The sequence below is a fragment of the Sander lucioperca genome, chromosome 6 (genome assembly GCF_008315115.2).
Source record: "Sander lucioperca isolate FBNREF2018 chromosome 6, SLUC_FBN_1.2, whole genome shotgun sequence".
Lineage (NCBI taxonomy): Eukaryota > Metazoa > Chordata > Actinopteri > Perciformes > Percidae > Sander > Sander lucioperca.
The window spans coordinates 8,247,359-8,274,524 of record NC_050178.1 but is presented as its reverse complement, the minus strand read 5'-3'; the positions used below and the strand labels follow the sequence as shown (position 1 = coordinate 8,274,524).

Genomic DNA, 27,166 nt, shown 5'->3' with positions numbered 1-27,166 from the left:
AACATGCACAACAAAAAAAAGGCAGCAATATTTACAGCGATCAGGTGAACTGAAGAGGCAGCAGCTCGCCAGCCAGATAAGGGGGAGGAGCACACCAACAGGCCAGCCACCACCTCAGCGGTCCTCTGGGGCCTCTCTCTTTTCTCTCCCTCTGGCTCAGTGCAGCAGCATGGTCTGTCCTCCAGTCAGGAGCCCTGGACACTAAGAACAGAAGAGGAAGACACGAATGACGTCATGTTTCACACACTGAGTGACTCATCGCTGCTGCTGCTGATTCTGGCAGGGAGGGGGACAAAGCAGCTGAAAGCTCAGAGCCTACTGGCAGACAGGGCTGCAGATTTCTAGTGTGGGCAACACTCTTTATGAATGGGAAATGTGTGTTTTTTCGAGAAAGAACAAGTTGAAAATAGTTATTTCCCCCAAAATTCAAACTAGCAGCAAAACGTCCGAAAAAGAAGGTTCATTAGGCAAAGCTGTCGACCAAGTGCAGTGAAAATGATTGTTTTTTTTAACTGGAGACAGGGTATTTGCCAGCTTCATCAGCTTACACAAACAAAATAGGCTAATATTGGCAGTTTAACATACAATCAAGAATGCAATGCAGGAATAGAACAGGATGGAAGTCTTCTGAGCTCTTATATCTTCATGCACAAAAATTTTGTTATTACAACAATATTTTCATAAATCTTATTATATCATCATGGTGCGATTTGTGAAGAAAGCAGGGGTGTGGGGGGGTGTGGGGGGGGTGGTTTGATCATGCACAACAAAAGAAAACGTGCAAGAATTAAATCTCCTTTCAATTCCCCTGATATAGTGCCACTTGACCAGGCATGCCGAAACACTTGCACTTCAATATCCAATGGAAAATTATCTCAAAATGAAATAGCACAACATGGTATCAACATAAAACACAGCACTTTCGGGCGCCTGGGTAGCTCACCTGGTAGAGCCCCCATATCCCCCATATACATGTATAGAGGTTTACTCCTTGACGCAGCGGCCGCAGGTTTGACTCCGACCTGTGGCTCTTTGCTGCATGTCATTCCCCATCTATCTCCCCTTTCATGACTTCAGCTGTCCTAAAAGTCCCCAAAACAGCTCTATCAAGCCAGAGAGCAGAGTTCATTTTGTGGCGAAAACAAAATACTTTCACCCAGGAAACGCTCTTTCGTGTTCAACTACCATGGCCCCTGAAAGGGCCGTCATCTGCCGGTGCCTATAGCCGGCTTGCAGTCAACTATTGGCAGCTAAACAACTGCCGCTGGTAGCCGGCATCCCGGAGCTCTGTAGCGGCTAAATACAAGCAGCAACTGCCGCTCGGATTTTATCTTTCTATGGCACTATAGACTGTTCACGTAACACGTTACAGCGCTTTACTTAGTTTAAAATAGTTCTATTTTAGGTACAGTATATAGTTATATGGTCTAGGCTATTGGTGAAGTAGATGATCACTTTGAGGGGAGATACATTTTGTCCCCACAGGGGATAAAAATAATTCAGCAGAGGCAGTGATATATAGACCAGAAAGGGGGAACTCCCACACATCCCCCCCAGCAAATCGCACCCTGCTTATCATGACTGACATTCTCTCTTGCCCTCACTTCCTTTAATTTAGATCATTAAACCCATTTTCCCAGCATGGAAAAAACATGACACGGAACAGTTCGGTGTCTTGTTTTCCCATGAAAATGCAAACAGTTTTAGGGTGAATCCTGGCTCTAAAGCAGTAACTCTGATGTCTACGGCATTACACCCATTCATGCATGCCCCTGTCTGTACTGTTGTGCCGTGCTGCAGGATAGATGAGATGAGAGAACAAACTAGGCAGGGATTTCCAGTGTGGGGAGACCCAGGCAATGCAACAGCAAAGACGTCATCAGCAGAAGCAGCATCAGCATCAGCATTACACTCCATCACTGACCAGGACACCCACAAGCCGCAACCCCACTCTGGTTATACAAGCCTGCCATATAGCAGCATAGACCATACAGTCACACTATCTACTGTAGGCAGATACAAATGGCTGAAAGAGTGTCTTCGAAATAATCTCCTTTTGCTCGCTCACACATAGTGTATTGCTGCACCAAAAAGAATGAATGGTTTTGGATTAGAAAGCAAAGAAAATCATTCATCTCAAGTGTCAATCTCATGGCTGAGTGGACCAATAGCACAGCAATAGCTGGGAGCGGTTACAGGACAAATTGTGAATCAGAGCAAGAAATGTGCTTATAATAAACCAGCTTTACCTATTCTCTCCTACACACACACACACAGTTGCCAAGGAGATGGTAACGTCATTCTCAACTGCTGCCATTCGTGTTGAGCGAGTACCAGCGAGAAGAATGATTAAAAATAAATATGTGGATTGCAGTGTGCACTGACAGAGAGAGAGAACAGGGGAGGATGGAAAGAAAAAGTGAGAGACCAGGATATGGTATTGCCGCTCTGCCAATTTATTCTAATTTCAGGAAATCTTAGACTGTGATACAACAATGTGGTCTCTGTCGTCCAGGTCGTGGGATATCAAGTAGTAGAAAGTCAGATTAGTGCTGCTGAACTGATAAAGCCTCTGAGATGAGCAGTGAAACCTCTTTAAAAACTAAGCAATAAGCTACCATTATTAGACAAACAGCAATGGCACTTTAATACAAAAATAAATAAATATACATGCATCCTTGGCTTTGACACATTACATTAAAATAACAGATTATCTTAACACACTGGATGATACTCTGACTTGAACCAAAAACAGTTCATTTTACGTTTTAAAATTTAGCAATTCTAATCAGTTACTGGATTCCTAGTCTATATCGACGATGTTTCAGTGCCGGGATTGTTCAGGTGCTGCCGGAAATTCCGTCGGATGTCCCTCATTTCGGCCAGATGTCCCTCACTTTCCAATTGATGTCCTGCACCTTCTTTGTGTTGGACTCCGGTCGATTTATTAGGACTATGGTTAACTGCTCCTCAGATCTCTGCAGGGTAAATTGTTAGTTACTCTGTCGGGTGCTTAGCGCCTCCCAAAATTGTGATTGGTTAAAAGAAATGCCAATAAACCAGAGTATGTTTTTCGCCCATCCCACGATGCTGTGTGGACCAGCCAGACACTCCTCCACAGCGCTGTGGAGGTAAAAGTAACAACTCAGTATCTGGTGTGGCCACCAGCTGCATTAAGTACTGCAGTGCATCTCCTCCTCATGGACTGCACCAGATTTGCCAGTTCTTGCAGTTGCTGTTGCCATCATGTGTGATGTTCGGATGTACCATTCCTGTGCAGGTGTTATAACACGTGGTCTGTCACTGCAAGGACGATCAGCTGTCTTTCCTGTCTCCCTGTAGCGCTGTCTTAGGCGTCTCACAGTACAGAAATTGCAATTTATTGCACTGGCCACATCTACAGTCCTCATGCCTCCTTGTAGCATGCCTGAGGCACATTCATGCAGATTAGCAGGGACCCTGGCATCTTTCTTTTAGTGTTTTTCAGAGTCAGTAGAAAGGTCTCTTTCCTTTCTAATTTTTTATAACTGTGACCTTAATTGCCTACCGCCTGTAAGCTGTTATTGTCTTATTGACCGTTCAACAGGTTCATGTTCATTAATTGTTTATGGTTCATTGAACAAGCATGGAAAACAAAAAAATACAAAAAAATAAATGTTTTTTGCTGAGTGCAGTACTAATAAAGAACATCCTTATTATTATGTGCTGGTAACACAAAGTGTTGTCCAGGCATAAAACTTAACTATAATGTGTCATAATACACGCAGCACACTGCAGACTGAACGTCTACAATACAGCAGCACTGCCTGTTGTGCTCCAGTTCAGGCCTGATGTTGGCATCTCTCTGCCAACTGTCAGCATCATTACATGAGGCTGTAGACATGCAGCAGGGCAGCTCGTTCACACATGACAGAGCAAAAGAGAGTTATCCACACTAGTTGCTCATTTCAGAAGTTATCCTTGTTTTGTGGTAGCAACAATTCATTGAATCATTCTGCTCCTCTGTCCAACAACCAGCACCCTTCTTAACACTCAAGAGTGTTCAGCCAGCTCAAACCCCAGCGCCTGGAGGCCAGATCCAAAGACTGTCTGATGCAGCCTTTCCAGAGGTTAGACCCAGTGCCGAATTTGAGTCCGTCTACAGAGCTGCATCACAGTTGCAGGTGTTAAAGGTCCAGTGTGTAACGTGTTTAGTTGTTCATTATCAAAATCTGTGTTGCCCGTTCACATACTTGTCCTTTTTCTAGGGCTGCCACCTCTTAGTCGATTAGTCGACTAATCGGTCGTTTTGGTCTTAGTCGACTAAGATTTCTTTAGTTGATGAGTCATTTTTTATGCTTATTCATGCTTAATTACTCATTTCCAAGAAACTTATGAGCACATTTCTGGTAAGCACAAGATTTAAAGTGGTGCTTTTGCAGGATTAATTGTGGAGAAACTCAGTTTTACAGATGGTTCATTAACTACATTTATATTGTGCTTTTCTAGTCTTAATCACCTCTCAAAGAGCACAGCTCTGTCGATTACATCAACTAATCGATTAATCGACAAAATCATATAAGTGTTAGTCGACTAAGAATTTCTTTAGTCGAGGACAGCCCTACCTTTTTCATGAATATTTACCACCACCATCAATTCCAAGTATTCCTGTAGCTTGTAATTTTACATTTGCATTCGCATGAACTTTGGTAGACGCTCCATATTCATGCGCCATCTTGAAATACATTAGCCGGTAAGGGACATACAGGACATATGCTCCGCCTTTCGCATTTTCGCTGTCACATGATAAACTCACAGGTGCTGCTAATGCTGCTAATGGGTATCATAGCTTCCCAGCCCCGGCAAGTTTGAAGAAGGAAACATGGAGGACCACAGGTATTCAAAATCAAAATTTCAGGAACAGGAGTCTTCTTCTTAGCCCAGAAAAAGAAAAAGGATATTGAATAGAGCAAGAGACTTGGAGGCTTTTTGAAGCGTGAAGGCTACCATAGCTGTAATACATACTTTGAACTGCATGGTGCGATAGAGTTGATTGCGATATATGATCTCAACGCTAGATGGGACAAATTCCTACACATTGGACCTTTAAGCTTCAGTTATAGTTGCGAGGGCCTTCGTGGCGCAAGCCTCTACAGATGGCCAGCGCGCTACAAGCACACGTGCAGACATTTATGCTTAACGCATTGTTCATTGCAGTATTCCCTGAAACACCAGGGGGTGTTCAAACAAAATAATCTGTGGATAAGCAAGAAGTAGAGAAGAAGTAGAGAGCAGAAGTATAGAAAAGCAGGCTGCCTGGCAACAGTAGTAAACACATCCATGATAAACATCATCCTCATCAGCAGTCATAATGCAGTCCTAGGCACTTTGACCCACTTCACACACATTACCGGCCTTGTAGACTCTTACATGGGCCCTCCTGGCGACAGGCAACAAGCTGAGACACACCATTCACAGCCCTGCCCACTGTGTCAGGTTACCACACGAAAGACTGCCAATGGAGTGAGACAGTGCAAGGCACTGAGTGAAAGAGACAGATTCCTCTTTCACACCAATAACCAGAGTCGGACCAGGGTTATCTGACCTGTGTTCAGCCCTTCTTTAGTCAATTCAAACCAAGCCAGTCAACACAGGTTGATCACTGATCATGACAATTTAGATATGACGTGGGTCACATCCCAGGAGCGATGCAGACCAATTACCTCACGTGCTAGAAATGAGCATGGGCTTTACACTTCATATTCAGTGAACAGCTAACGTCACATACTCCAATCCAGCTGTACACTACCAGAACTAATGTTTTGTCCTTGAATTCTTTCTTGTACAGTACGCTCTCGATTACGTTCTAAAGCAAAAATAACCATTAAACACTCAACGCATCATTTTCTGGAGACAAATGATCCTATGGTTTCATTCTTCTCTTCATTTCATTTATTCATTGCAGAGAGAGAGAGAGAGAGAGAGAGAGAGAGAGAGAGAGAGAGAGAGAGAGAGAGAGAGAGAGAGAGAGAGAGAGAGAGAGAGAGAGAAGCCACACTGAACTGCTGCCGGCTGCAGAGGTATGTCGGGCAGGTTGATTGGCCAGTGACATTGTTTGTGCCAATCACAGGTCACTGGACAACAAACGACCGCCGGCAACCACCACATAGAGCACCTTCAGTAGCGGCTGCAGTAACTCGAACCCAGCAAGCGCAAGACCGGAGCTGCTGTCCGCTCTCCTCCTGGCAAAGTAGTCTCCTACTGGCGGGGAGTGAGGTGGCGGGACCGCGGGGGGTGTGCTAATATTAAAAGCTAGCTAGTTGCAAAGTCAGCTTCTCCAGTGCTGCGTTCAAATAATGTTGGAAATTATACAAAGAGTTTCAAATGAATGCTTGAAATAGCCCAGTAAACATGGCTGGGAAATGTTCAGGTTACTACAATATGAACAAGAGGAGGAAACACACTGACATCGTGGCAAATTAGGTATGTTGCATGATTTGAGCACCCAAAACATATATACCAAAACTACATTACAAAAGTTACCATTGCTCTTTTTTAATGCACAATATCGATTCATGACAATCATTGACATTGGGAATTTACAAAGAGTGAAGGTAGCAGTGTCGTGGCCTTGACACAGTGTAAATATAGCCTCATTCTAGCCTTTCACCTAAATTAAAACAAGCATTACTGTATAATACCTAGGAATTATTAGAGTGCAAATCCAACTAAACTGACTGAATTCATATTTGTAGATGCAATGTATATACGATTAATAAATTAACAATTTGGAAGTGTGTTATTAACCCTCTTTCTTTCTGGGCCAGTAAAAATATACAAGGGGCCAGTAGAACTCTGATCTATTGTCCCAGGGGCCAGTGAGGGAAAAATGTTATGTTGGACACTGGAATGTATATCACCACTTCAGACAGAAGGCTAACCAAACTAAATATTTTGTGAAAATATGAGCTCACCTTCAAATTTAGCTGCTCCAGGTCAAGCTGGGTCAGGGTCTCAGCAATAGTTAGCAGCAGGGCACGCTAGAGAAATGGCAGGAATTCTACTGCATTGAAACTGGTAAGAGTGGAGACTTGTATATCAAGTCTTTAAACTGGTTAACTTATCAGGTAACTCCTGTCTGGTTCACTTAGACATGCACATGGAGCCAAAAGCCACGGTTTGACACTGTTGCCATAGAAGCATCAATATATGAATTACAAAGGTTGTGCTTTAAAAAGCGGGGTAGGTTTGGTTTAAAGTAAACCTACACTGTTGTGCTGAAATTAAATTAATCAGTTAGTGGATTCAAAGAAAAAGTAAATGACATCAATCTTAATGACAATTAATAGTTTTGTTTTTTTTATTTAATAAAATTGACAAACCGATGTAGGTTCCATATTCAGTGTTAGCATTCACAGCTTTTATCTTACTCTGAATGTAACATGAGGCATGAGGTTTTTATTGAGGCATCAGTAATTAATAGACTAGACTCAGGGAACTTATAATGGGCTTCTGTTCTTATTTTCTAGATTAATCAATTCATTGATTAATTATCATCCATTTTTAACTGGCACAATGTAAGGTAAAACAATCTGGAGGGAAAATCCCCCTACAAAATAACTAAACAGGGTTGGATTATTTTGCCAGTAGCACAATAATACAAAATCGATACAGTTACAGTACAGAGACAGCAAAGATGGATGAATGAATCTACGGTTATTTTGCATTATTGACAGCCAGAGTGCAAATGAACAAAACACGAGCTCTGTGTATTACAGTTTTGTGTTCATAATGACTGCAAGCTGCTGCTATTATCAGTTATTTCTTTTATTCATTGCTGTATTTCAAATTTCATAATGGAGAAGCATGCGTAGCAGACACGCCTCTCCATTTTCGCTGCAGAGACTGAATGAAAGATGAAGGTGAATTGAAGCTCAGAGCGCTGCAAACAGGAGTGAGCACGCACATACAAACCCACAGACAGCAGCGGGAAAGACATACAGAGGCAGTTCAAACCAATTCATCTCCTTTGTATTCAGGCGCACACCTCGCCCGTTTGACGTCGGAGAGAACCCATTTCGCAAAAGGCAACAAGGTTATGTCTTCACAGAGTAGATGCTGATGTGTGTGTAGTAATGGCAGAGCTTGTGCAAGCACAGTGCCTGCACATATATCAGCAGTGCTCGAAGTGTGCGTGTAACAGTGTTTGTCTGTGTCAGAGAGGATTCCCCTTTGCGTCTGTTGCACAGTAACACAGGGAGGGGACGAGGGGGCTGGCAGAGCACTAGGGACTATAGAGAAATGGTCCAGGGTAAAAATACAGATACATGCATCACTGGCCACCACACAGACACTCCAGAATACTGTACATATTTTCTGCAGTGAGCTATATAAAAGTGATTGAGGTGATGGTGTGACTCAGAAAAACAGAGCCCAGAAACTTAGCTGACAATAGCAGCAAAGGAGAAAAAACATCCTGAAGGCAGACTAACAAGACACAAAACGCAGATGAGGGGGACATAAATGGTCAAATGCAGCAGAAGACAGGATTTCTCCTTTTCCATCTACGTATCTCTCTGTCCTTCTCCCTGCCACCCCCTCTCGTTTCTCTCTCAATGCTGAGGATACCCGTTCCTGCCTTCCGTCTCCTCCATATCGAACCCTCCCATCAATATCTCTCACTCCATCCACCCACTTCTAAGAGTTTGCTCTCTGTCTCTCTCCTTTTTCTTCCTCTTTTAATGTGTCTTCTTAAATTGTCAGGCCTAGTGCTGACGCCATCCTCCTCCACTCAGCCAACCCACTCAGCCCTGTGGGACGAGCTATGACTCATTCTCTCCCTCCTTCCCTCCCTAGTTACCTACATACCTTTCTGTAGCTCTATCCATGTCTCCCTCTCTGTTGCTCTCACTAGTTATGACCTATGTATAGTTCTCTGCTGCGCGTGGGGAAACATGCAGAAGGTGTATGAAGAGAAAAAAATTGAGACTGTAGGATAAAACCACAAAGAGAAAGTGGGTGATGGAGAGAAAGAGGTGATGGCCAAGTGAACGACTGAATAATGAACGAAAGCCAGTGGAGAGAGAGAGAGGGGATCCTATCTTGCATGCATTAATAATGAAGGAAAAAGTGTTGGAATGTGGGTGAAGAAGAGAAACACGGAATTCCACATGGGCCAAAATTGAAGATGTAGATCAGAATTATGAAATAACATTAATGCAGAAAATGATATACCAATGTGAAGTAAGAAAAAAATACTACTAAAAATAAAGAAAATATGATATGCACAACATCAGTTTATTATACTAGGAAACACTGAAAGAGATTTTAAGGTGTCTAGGAGATCGATGTTCTCATATCAGATCATGCCAACTATGTGAATGAAGAAATTAATATTCGGAAAAACACTTCAGCATGTAAGCTAATAGGAATTAAACGAGAGTTAAAAGAGAGGTTACATTCTGTTGTGGGAATCTTTTCTACGGACTTAACACTAGAAGTGCCAGAATTCCATAACTACTAGAACTGCCGTGAGCGGTCATTTTGACCGCCAGGTTCCAAACTCTATAATCTCTCATGATAAATACCTAATTGCGATATTGTATTATGTATTGTGTTAGGATATCTTTAGAAAAACGTAATAACACCAAAATGTACATTTTAACGAGTTTAATTATACATTTGAGTAGTAATACATGTTTCAATAATTCATATCATGGCATAGTAAACCGTAATTATTTCATACATTAATATTCAACAATTAAAAGTATCTTATTTGAACATTTAGCTATAACCTAACCTGGCACTGCCTCCGTTTTGGCCTCTGCTGCGGTACACAGCGCTGCTCGGATTGGCGCCGCTGCCCTTTTTTCCTCCATAAACTCCGCTCTCAGCTCCTCTGCCAGTTGCTGCATAAACTTCCTCTGGACAATTTTACTGCTGGTGCAGTCCTTAGAGAGGATGTGTGCAATGATTCCAGCCAGTTCGAGGATGTATAAAGTTATATGAACACGTAGACAGCTACCGGCCATCTACGTGTACCGCGCCTTCCGCAGAGCGAGCGCCCGGTGTTTGCCTTCTGATTCAGAACTGAGTCCATCCACGCCGTAGTAGCCTACGTTACCGACTCTGGCTTTGCCTTCGGCCCATCGGTGATGTCCACACTTGTTACTCGAGACCGCTAGTTACGTTTCTCTGACAGAGACTATGGTAGTTACTAAGCAACCGAGATGCATCTTCAACCGCGCGAAAAATTTAAAACAATACCGCGAAAATCCGAGCGGTCAATATGACCGTATATGGCCGAAATAGGTAAAAGTGATTGTATTTTCTTTGCCTTTTGTGTAATGTATATAAAAACAATTTTAAATTAAAATGCAGACTCTTTTAGGAAAAGTCAGGCAGCAGCAGGATTGTATTTTTTTATTTAGCAAAGTTATTACACATATAAATTTCAAAACGGTCAAAATGACCGTCATGGCCGTTCTAGTGTTAAAGAACATTATGATAATCAAGAAATATTTAGCTGTGGCTGCAGCACTGCACTAAACAGTGGAATTCATGCAAAGTCTCACCACAAAATACATAGCATGACGTTATCAAGGCCAACACCTTTGGCAACTTTTAATCTAAGCATATAATTAACCAGGAAATCCCTGTTTGTTAATGCAGTTCTAATTTGGTCCCATTAATGGCCAATGTAATGTCAGATACTAAGAGCATGCTGGGCCTAAACGCATCTTTTCATCAGTGTGTCTATCAAGAGGGAGCCCTTACGGTGCATGTTAACAGGGCACATTTAACAGTTTCACCTTGCAAAATGGATACTGCTTTAATAGTTTTGATAGCACATGAACCTTAACATACACATTTTCTATTGAATTTAAATAAAGGTTCATAATAATACACCTTTTTACAATCAAAGAAAAGTGATCCAAGATTTCAGGGAAAGTATGCAGCCTATATATGGATTTGTTATTTGTGCATAAGAAAAAAACAAATAAGCTACTGATTCATATTAATAATGCTCAACGTTCACACATTTCTTGGGTTTTAAAGTAATTAAAGATTACTACATTCATGTAAACGTGGAAGACTTAACTTGAACTGCTGAGATGGGAAAATTTTTAAATAAAAATAGTGCTCTGTAACAAGTACATTTCATGTTTCTTGAGTAGCCTACAACAAAATGTTAGCTTCAGAGCTGAGACAGTTCAAAAGCCTTGTGCTTAATGATCTAACTGACAATTAATCAAGAGAGCATCAATTAAGTTTCGAGAGCATCAATTAAGTTTCAACTACTAAAGACAAGACAGCAGCATTCTAACTTAAAACATAAAACACTGATACTGGACCATCAGCTACTAATGAAAAAGTCTGCCTCTCCAAAAGATGGCTGTATTTTAGTCATTAAACCTTCTGGCCAGTGAGACACATGATTTAATAATAGTTTCTTAGCTGTTCAATAAATACATAAATAATTAAATGTGGGATTGTGAGGTTATCGTGTCTTCTCAAGTACAGTGAGGACAGATTCTGCCTGCTCAACTTGAAACTGTCAAAATGAAATTGGGTGGCAGCGCCTGTGCTCATTATAATCCTTATGTAATTTATCAGCTTCTTTTACTGTGAGAAGTAGGGGGAGCAGTGGAAGAGGAGAGAAAAAAGAGGAGAGAAAGATGGAGAAGCAAGGGGTGGCTAGTGAGACAGGAAGAGATGAAAAACTTCTCAATGATGAAACAATCTGTGCTGTTAAGCGATTGGACCAGACTTCCACCAATGGGAGGACCAGCTCCATGGCAACAGGCTCTGTCACCAAGAGAAAAGCAGCCATATCCCTCAACACCCCCATATTTTTCTCTCCCTTTCTCTCTCACGACCCCCCTCCTTTCCCCAATTACAAGGCCTGTGTATTTATCACTGGGTAAACAAAAATAAAACACGCGCACACACACACACACACACACACACACACATACAGAGAATGTGAATCACACACAGTTATTTAAAATGTGCAGATTGGTGATGACTCCCCTCACACACTGACTGTAGATAGTTCAGTTCCACTCCGTCCTGTTGAGAGGTGACTATCAGGTCTGGTGGAGCTGAACCTTGAACTAAATGGATTGAGCTCACAGACACAAGAACAGACCTCTAGAATAAGAAAGTAGGTCTAAGCAGATACACTACCCTTACCTCAAATGAAGTCTGCATGCATCAGAGAGTATCATTCCCAAGTATCGACCCAGCTTTACTCGATTCAGCTAGCTTTACAGGACGCCAGTCTTAACATTTGAGGTTAACCCTACAACTTTATTGGAAGCTAGGGGTGGTACGGTTCATGAAAAAACATCCGAACCGTTCGGTTCGCTTGTCTCGGTTCGAAGCGTGTGTGCCTCGCAGAGTTCGTCAGTACACTGTTAATGTGCACTAACCACTTACTGCCGTAGTGCCCACTTTCGACACCTATGTTAAAACACTTACCGGAAATGACGAGCGGGATGAGCGTGACAAACGCAACACATGGCAGCTGATTGGACGAACACGTCATGTGGGTCTTGCTGCTCCCAAATTTCAAAACAAACTCTAATGGCATCTCGTTCTGAATACGATCTGGTATTTTACGAAAATAGTTCACTGAAACATGTTTCTGAAAACATTTTAAGCGAGAAATAGGCCTTACAGTTGCTGAATCTGTCTGTTTTTTTGATCGTCAAAGGTCAGTTTAAAAGATTTTCGTCCGATTTTGAGAGGCGGCGAGCCGAGCCAACCGCTCCTCAGGTGGAGTGTGGAGTGCTGCAGGTCACGTGTAGAAATGGCAAGTGGGAGAGATGAGGAAGGCTGCCCGGAGTTGGAGGATGCGCCAGCATCGTATTTAGTCTGGTGTGTGGGAACATTTTGGATTTCATGTTACCTATGATGACAGCGTAAATAAAACAATAGATAGAACTGCCACTGTGTGCATGTATTGTGCAACATGCATTCAATATGCTAATTTTAGCTATATATCATATGCTGAAGTATATTTCTGGAGTGTTAAAGATTAAAAGAAAAAATAACAAGAACCGCACAGAACCGAAAACCGTGACAATAAAACTGTGATAGGAACCGAACCGTGGGTTTTGTGAACCGTGCCACCCCTATTGGAAGCTTAATAATAACGGACTGCTTCTTAACCACTGAAAATGCTACGCCAGTAGTTCATGCTCAGAGGTTAAGTCTCCCAGAAACAGGGATACCAGGGATAGACGCTGATATATTTAAGCACTAACCCCATGGGCCACCAATCCCCTTACTTTGGTGGCCAAAGTACATTTTTGGTGGCCTAAATGTAAACTTATAAAAACAAAACAGAAAATATAATTTAATGCAACCTAACACATACATGAAGACATGAAAAGAATGAAAATATATACTTATATATTCAAATTGAAAACTTTTCTCTAAGTTCTTTGTAAACATATATATTCTCTCACAGTCTCTTACTTCAATCTGTCTTTGTCCCTACAACCTTTCAAATAAAATAATTATTCATTTCTCACACTGCACAGAGGAAGTGTTGACCAAACCGCAACCAATTCCGGCTCACCATTAAGATTATATTGCAGCGAACACTGTCTGCGTGAAGTTCTGAAAAGTGTAACGACATGTGCAACTGCTTAACCGGCATTGCTGTGACTCACTGTGACTTTAACAAACTGCCGAGCTGACGTAGTTTCGCAACGCAGCTCTGCATGTTGACAGAGAGCGGGGCTCCGACACACACACGTGCAGAGATGCGGTGCAGAGGATGGAGAAGCTTGCGTTACGCGCTCTCAGGTACCGAAATTTGGCACTGTTTGATTTAGCATGAATCGCTGCCGGGTAGTACCGATTTCGGTACCCAACCCTAGCGACGGCTCTGTCCAGCAACTAAAATAGCATGTGTAGGAGCAGCATCATAATCAAGACAGGCACGTATTTCAATGATTCCAAACAAAACAGGTTCTGTACTGTTTCCCTCGCTGCTTCAAGGCTGTAGAAAGATTAAAATAAAGTTTACCACAGCATCACACTACCTGCTGTAGAACCTAACATACTTTACCATATGTCATATCATACCTCAAGCTGCCTTTTTCTCTCTCTCAGTTTAGCTGGTGGTCTTTAGCTGACTGGTGTCGCCTTTAGCTTATGATGCATATTTTAACACCCCGTTAGGCAGCTTCCTCCAGGTCACACATTTATAAGTCCAATGACTTGGCCCCAGGTATGGTACAGCCAATACATCTCACTGTACAACTTCCTCAGACCTCTTGGTCTAGTCTTTCAATCAAGTCCATTTCTATCTCTTACTGTTTGCCACAACTGCTACTGTCTCTTTTTGGCTGTGTCTCTCTAACCAAATATATATATTTTCTATTCTTATATGTTTCTATTCTTTATGTTTGAGAGTGGAGCAGGAGCAGTTTCTGCTCCCCCTCAGAGCATTTTGTAATCACTCCACTCCCTGTTTGCTCTCCGATCACACCCAGAAAAATCCCAGTCCTTTACGCTCCAATGCAAATATGGTGAGTATTGTCTTTCTGTTGCACAATACAACACAAAGCTAAATGTAAAGGCATCACAAATTACATAAAAGTCATAAATAAAATAAAGTCAGCAAAAACAGTTTTAACCTGAACAGAAAATGTGCCATTATCCTAAGTTGTATGACTCCATGAATAACTGAAGAATTGCTGGTGTTCTTGCCGTGGGATTAACTGTACTAATAAAACTGTTGAAACACCGCGGCCACGCTGCTGTGAAAGCTCCCCGAACGTCATTTATCAGAGTCTGGTTGTTACCCCTCTCCTCCACTCCATAGATTTATAACGGAGCTAGCTAACTGGAGCTAACCGCTAATCAGAGCTAATCGTTCAGTTCTGCGTGCCTGTATCCATTAACTGCATGTATGGACTCAAGCCCGAATAAAACCCTTCATTTTATTAAAATGGCTGTAAAAGTTTTAAACTACAACTCAGAGTTGTTTTAATGACCGAAATCTGCTCAAGGTACGGCGTAGCGTTAGCGTGCTAGTTGATGCTTTCTCTGCGGAGTGCAGACTGATTTGCTCTCGCAAGTCACGTGACCAAAATCGCAGCCTTTGCGATTAGGAAATCGCGTTTCAACATATCGCGATATAATTGCAAATGCAATTAATCGTTCAGCTCTAGAAAGAATAAACACTAGAAGGCTGAAAGGGTATTTTACAACACTGAACATGACACAAGCTTACGGAGCCGGATCCAAATGCAACACTAATGTCCCGTCAGTGTTGTTTTTCCGACAGCGGCAGTGTCCGTGCTGTCTGAAAGTGCAGCGAGTCCCCTCTGTTTCTTTAGCTGCAGACTGTTGAACGTCTTGCTGTCTGAATCCTTTCCAGTGAAATACAGTCACACTACACCGTTTAACTGTCAGCATTTTAACCGTGTTCAAGCCAGCTAACGTAACTAGCTAATAGGACTGTTGGAACGAATTCCGAAAGTCGAATATAATTTGAATAGTAAAAATAAATCAATACTATTTGAATGCTGAAATTACTATTCAAATGTGATTTTTTTTTTATAAATATGTTGGCAAACGTTAGTTAATCTACCTCTTCTTGCCTTGGCCTACCCACATGTGAAAATGAAATGCTTTTGTCATGTCTGATGAACATTAAGTTAGCAAGAGTGAGAAACACAAGGCATTATGAGGTCTTTAGATCACGGAGCTAACGTTACGTACCAAGTAACATTAGTACATTTAAAATCGACATCCAATTAATGTTGCCCCTGTCCCAGCTTTTTTTGGAACGTGTTGCAGGCATCAAATTCAAAATGAGTGAATATTTGGAAAAAACAATAGTTTATCAGTTTAAACATCAAAAATCTTGTTTTTGTAGCATTCAATTGAACATAGGTTGAAAAGGATTTGCAAATCATTGTATACTGTTTTTATTTACGTTTTACACAACGTCCCAACTTCATTGGAATTGGGGTTTGTAATAGCTGTCTTCTCAGTAACGTGACAGGTTGCTTAGAAATCACTAAAATTGTAGTGACTGCACTGTTTGGCTTAGTTATCAATGTCGTTAGCATCGTGGCTAACACCATTGTTACTTGGTTTATGACAAATTGTTTCAAATATTTGAATATTAAAATATGGTACTATAGAGGAAGATTGCCAGCTCTACTAGCTAATGGTAGGCTAACATTACCTGCTGTATGTTAACTATTGTCACGCCCTAGGCTGTTTAAAAATTGCATCGCGATTCTTTTTTTTTTTTTTTTTATCTTAACCGGTTGTAATCTTTGAACATATAAATTGATTTTTAACCGATTCACGATGCATCGTTACATCCCTTGTGAAAGGAGCAAAAATGAAGATTCAGATCAACTTTTTTATCCCACACAATGAAATTTGTTCGGTCCAGTGCTCCAGACACTATAAAGTCCACAGTATAAACAAACACAACTTAAACTGAATTTGGAGTGAAGGGAAACATTTCTAAAAGTTTTCCAATTGTTGGAGAAAGAGTTTGGTGTACAGGCCAAGGGGGTAAGCCAGCCTCTACAAAGCGTAGCTCCTATGGCGCCATTTTGATGCTACCTAGCACTCACCCGCCGTTAGCATCCCATTGACTGCCATTCATTTTGACGTCACTTTGACAGCGAATGACTTTACATCTGAAGCATTTAAAGACTATTTGTCCATTGTTTATTTCTAAAGAAACACGACAATGTATAAAAGGCTCCATTACCTTGTATCTCACGTTATGGCTCCATAGTAGATGTTTTTGTAAAAATAGGCTAACGATTGTGTCATAACCACACGACTTTCTGTCGCATAGTAGACAAATGACCGTACAGTACAGGAGAAGCTCGCAGACAGTTTCGACTTACATTAGCTATTTAAGTTTAACTACTAATGTTAACTAGCATTTTAGTTAGCAATAATTAGCCTGTGCCTATGTTATCTTCTTACATATACCTACGCTCTCCGTCTCTGCAAGATTGGGAATGATTGAGATTTCTCTTGGCACAGCTACCAGAAGACTTACAACTTCCAGAAGGGTTGCTCACGTCACATCTACATTGGCAAGCTCAGTTTGCAGCTACGCAGTAATGCTCAGCCCTCACCGGAAAAGTGCTTCTAATATCCTAAACTGGTCTCCGTCCAGAGCAACGGGATCTGTTGGTCCATTTCTTTAACTGTTTCTTGGTCAATGCCTATGCTTTTTCCCGCTGTCCTGATTTGTCATTACAGCCTGTCTTGTGCATGTTACCAAGCACACAGATAAGACCAAAAGACAGAACACAACACTCTGAAGTACCAATGTAAACAATCTGAAAGAGGCTGGAGGAAGATAAGAGAAGCAACTGAAGTTCCTGGCAAGTTTAAAATCAGTATGTCTGATCCGTTAAACACTGCCCACAAGTTGTTACAGCAAATTTCAATGCCCACAGTGATTCAACACATCACGCTGACCACCAAACAGTGATCATTTCCCCACATATAAAGCTTAACAAAATTTCACTTTGCGGTCTGTCTGAATGCAGATGCTCGTGGGATGGATCATTATCTTGCAGTGAGAAAGAAATGCAATGCTCCAAGCTGCTTTGCGTTCCAGGCAAAATCATGTCACTTGGCTCCCACACCCTATTCCTATCTACAGTTGCTTGTGTCTACATGCCTCTTCCACAGTAGCCCTCAATTCAGTGGTCAAAATGCTCCTTGATCCAAGAAAGGAACTAAGAAATGTTTCCTCAAATAGTTTTTTAAGCATTCAACTAATTAGTCTTGTTTAGTTTTGGGTTTTGTATTATTAAGTTAAATTGAGTTGCTTCTTTATTTAAAACTGTGATTACATTCATACGATGCAGCACAAGCTTTAATAAAATGATTAGCCACACTAGGACACTGTTGTGAATTGCCCATTCTTTAATACTGTAGATCGATACTTGCTCAATCAAGTCCCATGATTAATGCACATGCCGTGCCATAGTCAACTGTGATGGATGACCTACTGGAGGCAAAAGAAAAAAGGAAACAGCACTCGTAGGAACAGACAGCTGCAGCATCTACATCTTTAGAGGGCCCGATCAGTGGACTCAGATGCTATCACGCAAAACCAAGGGTTTCCCTGCATACACTATTAAACTTTTCACTACTTAAATATCAACCATCAAACTCTTAAAATGTATGGAGAGCAACAACTCATGATAATCTCCTCTGATATGATCCAATTTTGTTAAGTACAGTTTCTCTGTTGATGTTGAAAAGTGCCATCAACTAGCAATCGCTCACTTACACACCATCTGATCTGATTAAAAATGTAATTACTCCCCCCCCCCCCCAATGGTATTGCCAAGCTATTACACATTTTAAATATGTCATATCAACTGTTGGAACCCCAATGTTTTCATGTGTACAATATTTGGACTAAAAAGTGGCTCCATTAACTGGTAAAGATTAGTAGGATGTTATGTACCCAGCCTACCTCCTAATCTAGCTCAATGCACCTGCTTTGGCAGTGTGTTACAAGACCTCTTGCTAAAAATGCAAGGTTGTTTGGCAAAAAGTTGAATCTGGCTCAACTTTTGCCAAAAAGCAATGCACTGTCATCCATCCATGGTGTTGGACAATTAAATATATTCCAGATAGATTATAGTTTTATAAATCACGGTGCAGTGTCTTGGCATCCAATAAGTCTTCAAACTGATCAAAGTTTTACTTGTATTTTTCACTTTTTCACTGTTGCATGGAGCAACACACCCACAGCAACTCAGCTCCTCGGCTAACACTGTGCTACTTTCGGTCTCAACACTAACCTCAGTAGATGTTAAATGATGCACTGACCAACAGCTGGATGTGTCCAGATGGTGACCAATGTCATCTATGATCTGCACAAACACCTCCATTTGCCACAGTCACACTTAATGACAGCTGGCTGGCTGGGCTGCAATGCCAAAACAGTGATTAAGAATCGAGAGCTGCCAGCCAGCCAGCCAGCCTAACCTGGAAGTCAGGCATCTAGCCAGTCAAAGAGCCAGGCTGTGGTCCAGTTTCGTCTCTTACAATGTGGCTTGTGCACTCCAGAATGGCCAGCAGGAAGGCAACATGCCAGCCATTTAGACCTCCATTCAGCCAACCAACACTCAGCTCAGTCTACCACCTAGCATCCCCCTTCAACTGCTCTTCAGTGTTTCTCCTCCCCCCTTCTCTCCCCAGGCACCTAGCCAGCTAAATATAGTCCCCTCAAATCCCATAGGCTAAAGACCTGCAGGTCAGGGTCTGCAAACCAAAACACACCCCAAACAAGATATATCACAGGCATCATAGGAGGACATTAAAAGCAGAAACAGCAACCATAACAGTCAGGAAAAACATGGCCTCTGTCCTTTTTGCATTACCATTACACCAGGCATCAGGCAACTGCAATGTTTCAACCATTACGACATTGTGCTAAAATAGAAAAATAGGATGATGACAGGCCTGCTGTTGGCCGTAAGAGCTGTGGACACAAAATGACATGCATACTGTACAGACCGGTTCATCGACGTGAGCTCAACCAAGTAGGGCTGTGACTACATTTCAATACAGCTGTGCAAATCCTCATCTAGTCACCAACCTCCTACTTTTTTGGAACAAACACTAATGCGTCAGGTTAGACTGAGTCCATCAATCCTCAAATAATAAAGGACTCTGTCCTTTACTATGATTAATCAGCTTCAGCAAATGAAAATGCTACACTATGCATGTTAAATTAAGAAAGTCTTGACTCTTTGCATTTAAAAATGAATTGCCATTGTTAAATTCATTAGACGCTTTACTCTCTACTCACTCATTTCATGTGTGAGAGAGTGGTTGTATGGCACTGGCAACTCAGCACAGATTAGGAGGTAGTGTTAATTAGAGAACTGCACACGGCAGTGAGTCGCTAGATCATGTAACTGACCTGACAGCGGTGGCAGGTCAGCGCCTTGCTGCGCTATGCCATCTGTTTACCTGTAAAAGCCAACCACTCCCAATACCTCCACCTGCCGAAGGATAGCAATTTATTGGTCCCCACATTCTTCCCGTTTTTCTTGCTCTCTCTCTGTACGGCAACCTCTCCATCTATTGTCACAACCGTATAATTATGTCAGAAACATCCACTCCTAAACTTGTTCTGGTTAAACAGCATGTTCTCCATCCTCCTTTCCACTCTTCTAGCATTTACTCATTGCTTTTTGTTTGAAAAGGCAATCTATAGGCTTAAGAGGCCTTTTACTGAGAACTTTTATTTTCTCTCAGTTGATCTCTAAGTCCGTCTCCCTTGAAATTCAACAAGTGGGTATGTCTCTTTGACAGTCTCATCTGAGCGTGACTGGAGCTGGTCCATAGACAATGAAAGGGATCAATGAAATGCCCATTTTCTTTACCCAAATGAGCTTTATTCTATTGTAGTGTTCTTAGTTCAGAAACAGAAAATGCACCCAAATACTCAGTGTCATCTCTAACATCTTTCCCAATTCATTGTCTTTGAAGCAGTTCCACATTTTATACTTCATGACATAAACATTTATTTTTAGCACTTAAGGTTTTGGATTTGGGGAGGGTTGCTCATGTTTACTAATATTATGGACTGTCTTAGACCATAGGAATAACTTTGAGTTAGTATGAATTTTGAAAATGGGCGTAGTTTCCCACAGATCTCTCACATCCCTGCTAGATACTAACATGTAACATCTGCTTTGTGTCCACTACATCCATTTGCATTGCTGTAGTCTTTCAATTCAGTAAACTGATACATTTACATCAACAAAATAAAGGCACTGGGATATACAGAAACTTTCAGCACACACAAACATGCATTTGAAACACTGTAAAAAGTGTATAGTGGAAGTTGAGGAAGCAAAACGTTTTATAATATGGAGGTTATGAGAAGGGACAGGTGGATGGGCACTCTCTGAAAGGGGAGAGTATTGAGGTTTTCAAGCATTCTGTCAATATTTTCTTCCTCTGCGTTTGTTAATCTAAAAAAAAAATGTGGGGATTTTTTTTAATTGCTTTGGATAAGAAAGTGTGAACCTTGTGACTTAAAGGCAATTGCAGCAGCAGTTACTCCAGGGGTTGCTATTGATTTTTTCCTCCCTTCCTCTCCCTCTCATGCTTCCTCTCTTTCATACTCAAGTCTTTTTCCCACGCATTGGCAATTAGTATGCAGGAGTGAAGCTGCAGGAGCACCAGCTACCTGGGGAGCAGAACTCCTAAGTCACAAAGACACAAACAACACAGGTAATGGTCACACCTACAGACAAGGTTGCACACATACAATTTCTTAATGCAAGTTAAAAATGGACTGCATTATGTCGGTCAGGGCTAAGCAGCTAGCTTTAGCCACTTCCGTTATCCATATATTTCCGTGCCCAAGAAGGCTAACATGTAGACTAGCAGACATCAGGAAGAAAACAGCATTAGCTCCGGCAACCTGACACCAAATGGGTAGCTTCTATCTAATTTGGGGGTTGCTGTGGTTGTTGTCTGTCTTTTGCATTTCTAATTGACATGACAGTAGAATCATGCGATCATTGTCATTTTATGAGCAACATCAAGGTAGTTGGATTAGGGTGCATCACTTAGGACTGATGCATCTTAATTTATTATAATGCTGAAAGATGTGCACACACGTACACAAATAGGCAGGCAGTCATTATATAAACAGCCCATATCCAGCACAAGACGGATCTGGGCCGGGCCGAGTGAACAAAAAAAGAATAAAAAGGAACAAGCAATGAGGAGTATTGTGAGTATGATTTTGCTTGGCTATAACAATCAGAACAGATAAAGAGAGGGAAAAGCCAGGTCTTCTAACCCTGAAACAGTGCTGAGGCCATTATGACAGATTGCTATTAATAGCAGCAGATTTTTCATTCAAGGAGGGCTCTGCTGTTGTGCCTTCTCTCACGCTTGTGCTGCCTCTCTCTCACCTCCTCTCTATTCTTACTCTATTCCTGCACATTGTGTTACACAAATAAATGGTGAAAGCACTGACAGTGTAAATATACAGTATATTGTCTTTAGAGATCAAAAGGAGATTTCTTATTTCTGATGCATTCATAAACGGCTGTCATTACCCATGACTGCACCTTCAAGCCAAGAGGATCACTGAGGATAAACTTCAGGGTCTCATAACACAGGACTTCCCACATACAGCCTTATGTAAGCCCATAGGTTGTCCTTTTTAACTGTACCCCTCCCTGCCTCCTCAGTATGACAGTGTTGCAGAGCGACGCCTACTTCTCAGTGACTCTCCACCCCCACCAGGCGACCTCCACCCTCCTCCCTCCCTCCTCCCACACAGGGACACAGTGGAAGGGAATTCCTCATTACTTCAGCATTTACCTCACGTTTTGTGTGTGTCTATACAAACAAACAAACTGACCACTGGCATATATCAGCCTTTAATGTGTAAAATCCATCTACATAAAACCAATCAGGGTTCTCCTTCCATATTAAAACACAGTGATATGAATGAGTATGCAAAGTATATGAAACTATCTTCCAGCAAGCCCTATTATATGATTTTTGCACTCTTACTAAGGCATAATTACATAAAATTGCTGCAGGAACTTAAAGAGCAACCATGAAAAGTGCCAAGATAAGAGGCAATTATAACAGTGGCAATAGCTGCATGTTGAACTAGATCTCAGAGTTGTGAAAGGCACATGAACAAGCTACATCTCACCTAAAAATTGTTAACACCCACTGACAAAGGCACACACACAGCACATGCTTACTGTATTTAGAGTTCAGCTCTGTGGATCTCCAGCCAAGTCGGATCAGGCGTCTCACAGATAAAAGCACATTATCGCAGCAGCAGAACCAGCTCTGGACCAAGACAACGCTGACAATAAGTCTATCTTGCTAAGTAGTACAGATGAATGAATTCCATGTCCCGCAGCATGTAAATAGCAGAGTTTCAGGTGTGATTACCTCTATCACTCTCTTTAGCTCATTCTACTTTGTCTTCATGCTTGAAGACAAAGTCTCTCTTCCTCCCTGCCTGCCTGTAGGTACCAACAGCTCCGTTTTGTTAATGGGTTTTATGAAAATGGATAGACAGCTCTGTTTTGACTGCCCCCTCTCTTTTTCTGAATGAAGCACACCCACTACAGGGAGACAGAAAGCCTTGCTTCCTGGTTGGCTCTCTCTGTCTCTACTGCTCTTATGCTATCATGCACACAGTTTGCACCGCTCCCTTCTCCTCTAACCCTCCCTTTCCTGTGAATTCTCTCTCTCTCTCTCTCTTACATATCTTGTTTGCTCTCTGCCTCTGTGTAACAATATAATTGCAATGACAGCCAAACCAGGGCTCACAAGAAGCCCAGCTGTTTAAAGGACTGCTTGGATCAGCCAGTATGTCACTTGATACAATGGCAGGACCCTTATACAAGGTTGCAGTAAATACATTTATTCTTTCACAACTACAATTTAAGATTTGATAGTTTTCTTTCGCAAAAAAGGACATAAGCCTACATCCGCAGGTAGAAGATACAGTCCAGGCACACCATTCATCAATATCCATTTCATGGGAATATATGAAGTCTTTATCTATAGTCTGTGTCTGGACAAACTGAATGAGCTCAAAGTACTGACAACTGCTGGTGAAACAGAGCACTGCTGCAATGTTAAAAACAAATAAAAATGGGGTTTTGAAGGAACGATAGTGGGGAAAATAATGAAACCACCTCATTAGCTCGGAAAAACCCTAATCCCACAAGACCACATATTTGCATCTTCCCCTGCAGCCCCCTCACTGCTAAAAGCAGCTGAAAGAAGCAGTCAAAAGTTCAGCATCAAAGGAAACGTCAACAGGCAAATAGGTGAGGTAGCATAAGTCCAGGGATGTCCGTCTACTTGATGGTTGAGTTTGTGAGTAGAGGTGTGACGAGATCACTGAGTCCCAGAAAAACGTGACGATATGTCTCGTCGAGGTGAAAAGTTGTCTTGCGATATCAGTACACAAGTGCAGTATTACGTCGTACTACCGAGGACCGATTCACTTGATGTCAAATTTCGGTACCATAGTGTGAATAAGCATGAGCTTCTCTGTCCTCTGCATGTTTCACATAGAGCGGAGCTCAGCTCCGACACATGATGCAGACGGAGCAAGACTACGTCGCCTCTGCAGCTTGTTCAAGTCACAGTGAATCGCGGCAATGTCGGTAAAGCAGTCGCAAGTGTGGTTAGTTTTCAAAACTTCACGCAGACAGTGTTTGCTGAAATATAACATAATGGTTGAGATCGCAGTCCAGTTAACTTTACACTTCTGAGACAGACAGGAACAACAGCGATCTCTATGCCCTTGTGACTGACTGACAGGCACAAAAGCGTTCTCTATGCCCTGGGGACAGACTGATAGGCTGGAGGTTGTGGGGCAAGGCAAGGGAACTTTATTTCTGTAGTACATTTCAGCAACAAGGCAATTCAAAATGCGCGTTATATTTTGTGTGGTGTAAAATGTTAAAATGTGAACGTACCCATCCCGACCCGCCACTTTTAAATTGTTTGTGTTGCAGCATTTTGGATCCCCGGTGTAAACCCTGCAGTTATTAGATCTGAAGTAGGACTGTGCAATTAATACAATTTTAATCGTGATTACGATTTTGGCTCCTAACGATAAAAAAAACAATAATTTTGCAAATTACGTTTTGCAAGTAAACTGTTTGAGCACACGTTAACGTTACATCAAGAAAGCAAACAGCACGAAAACGCAGAGCAAAGCCAAACCTTGAACCGCCAGCCTCTGACTTCACGAAAGCTGCGAGGTATTAAACTCAAGTTGGTAACATTAAGCTTGCTAGCAACTTTGTTTGTTAACGTTGTTGTTAATTGTTTGTTAGCTTGTTCACGTTACTGGTAACATAACCAGCTGGGCTGCTAACGGTAGCCTGTTTAATGGTAACCGTAACGTTATAGTTAACAGCTAAGGAGTCAGCAGCCGCCATTTGCATTTACAGTGAGTGAGCTGACGATAATGCTTGAATGTTACATTGAGAGTCAAAACTCTGCAACAGCTCAAATCATGTCACTGACGTTAACGCTTACTCTTCGTTATGCCCTATGGGACATAAGGCTGCAAAGAGATCTCAGCATTGCATTTCGTCCTCGGCATCATGCTGCGCATCTCACTTTGACGGGTGCATCTTATCGGATATTATCCAGCAGCTCCTCCAACGTTTAGACACACCAGCTAGCAGGGCAAAAAACTACTTCTTATTAAGGACAGCACTACTGTTGTCAAATTGGCCTTTGTTTGTGGTGTGACTAATTCACCTCTCTCTATTTTTTTCAGAGTAATTTGAATAAAAAGTTTGATGATTGATCATATAATATCATATGAGATTTTAAATTTAGGACGGTCCACATTCATTTCGGTTAAGGAAGAGCCCTGTCTTATTTTGTCTTGTGTTCTGAATGAAAAAAAAAAAAAAAAAACAGGTAAAGTATAAATGGAAAGTTCACAGTTCAAGTGTTTTCACTGTTATTTGTTTAACTGTTTTTTTAAATTCAATAATTGCAACATCTTTCCAAAAGTCAATAAGTAATCGTGTTAAATAATCGTGATTTCAATTTTGACCAAAATAATCGTTTTTCTTCTTAAGAATGTTAATTAATGTACAGTGTCCCTTTTTAAAAAATAAATAATTAAGAATTAGATCTGAGAAAAGTAATTTAGTTAGTTTTGTTTCTTACATTGATTTTACATTATTTCAGCTTAAGTGGTGCCAAAAACAGCTTGGGTGCTGCGCCGAAGCCTTATAATGGTAGGGAAAACCCTGCATGCTAACAGCACTGATAACTTTGCCAAGCGGTGCTGTCACCACGTCTTTCGAGCTTTATTAGCAAACTGTTTCTTGCAGAGTATCATCTTAATGAGAATACAGCTATTAGAATGAGGTGGAAGCTGACTGACAGCTGAAGGGTAACAGACATTAACATTAGCTGTCTCTGTGAAGCTCCTATAACTCGCGACGCAGTTAGGAAACAAGTTAATTAATGATAACATAAGCAATTTTTATTTCATGTTAAAACAGTATTTCCCATCGTTCTTTTGATTACCTGCCACAGCATGTCACTATGTCTATACCACTCATTTCCTACCATAGCTCTGTGCCCTACAGAGCCGACAGTGAGTGTCCGTCACTCTAGTTTTTGTGTGTCACGCACCATCGCTACTCATTGACCCTGGTCGGCTTTTTTCTGGCCTCAGAGACGTCAGTGAAAGGAATCCATCTGATTGGCTATTCAGCTTAAGCAAATTAGTGCACGAGAGTAGGGCTGGACCCGAATATTCGTTCAGTGGGTTGGTATTCAATTTGAAAATTTGACATTTGAATATTCGTTTTTTTGTTTTTGCACAACCTGGCATCCCCCTCCAAACGGTTCTCATTCGCGCTTGAATATGTTCGAAATATAATACTCTCTTTTACATTTTTAAAAATGTAATCACAAAATATCAGACAGTAATCAGACGTTAGCATCATGGACTCATGGCAGTGCGCTACCCCCCTGGCCCGTTATGAACGCTATTCAGCACATCTGCGTTCATCAACCACCAGAACCGGACCGTGTGTGTGCGCGCCAAGGTAAATTATAGTTTTGCATTTTTCATTAGTTTTTATTTTTATTTCATTTTGACTTTTTGTTTTCAAATTCAGTTTAGTTTTAATTAGTTTTTATAGGGGGTTTGCTAGTTTAGTTTTTATTTTTTGAAAATGCTTAGTTTTAGTTTAGTTTTTATTAGTTTTAGTCTTTTTTTGTAATATGGGTTATTTGTCGGGGGATTCAAAAAGGTCAGAAAAAGTATTGTGTAATAATATCTCAACAAAAACATCATACAATTTTAGAACTATGTATTCACAATGTATTCAACAATAACACCAGTAAATAAAATGTAGCCTACATATGGTCATAAATATGTAAACAGTCTACACAAGACGCTGCAGTATAAGTGCAAAATGTACAAGTGACGTGTTCCAGGAAAAAAACCTAAATAGCCAACAGACTAAAGAAACAGGTGTTTTGAACTTTGGTTCGAGTAAAGTGGCGAACTTTTTGAAGTCAATCGAGTCACACAGTTGTGTAGACATATCAATCCACATATTAACCCACGCTTCCTCCCGCTTTTGGTGTTCCTGCG

General features: G+C 41.4%; 1 protein-coding gene across 20 annotated transcripts in view; it reads right to left on the bottom strand.

Moving 5' to 3' along the window:
* The window catches only part of LOC116051373 (R3H domain-containing protein 2), a 79,950-nt gene that overhangs the window by 44,829 nt on the left and 7,955 nt on the right, over window positions 1-27,166 (bottom strand). For 17 of the 20 annotated variants that reach the window (XM_031301732.2, XM_031301743.2, XM_031301737.2 and 14 more), the window contains exon 3: window positions 36-201. The gene's annotated coding sequence lies outside the window, so the exon portion shown is untranslated. Of the gene's footprint in view, window positions 1-35; window positions 202-22,760; window positions 22,986-27,166 lie in introns of those variants that run through there. The other 3 variants (XM_036001873.1, XM_031301734.2, XM_036001872.1) reach the window with 3 other exon arrangements.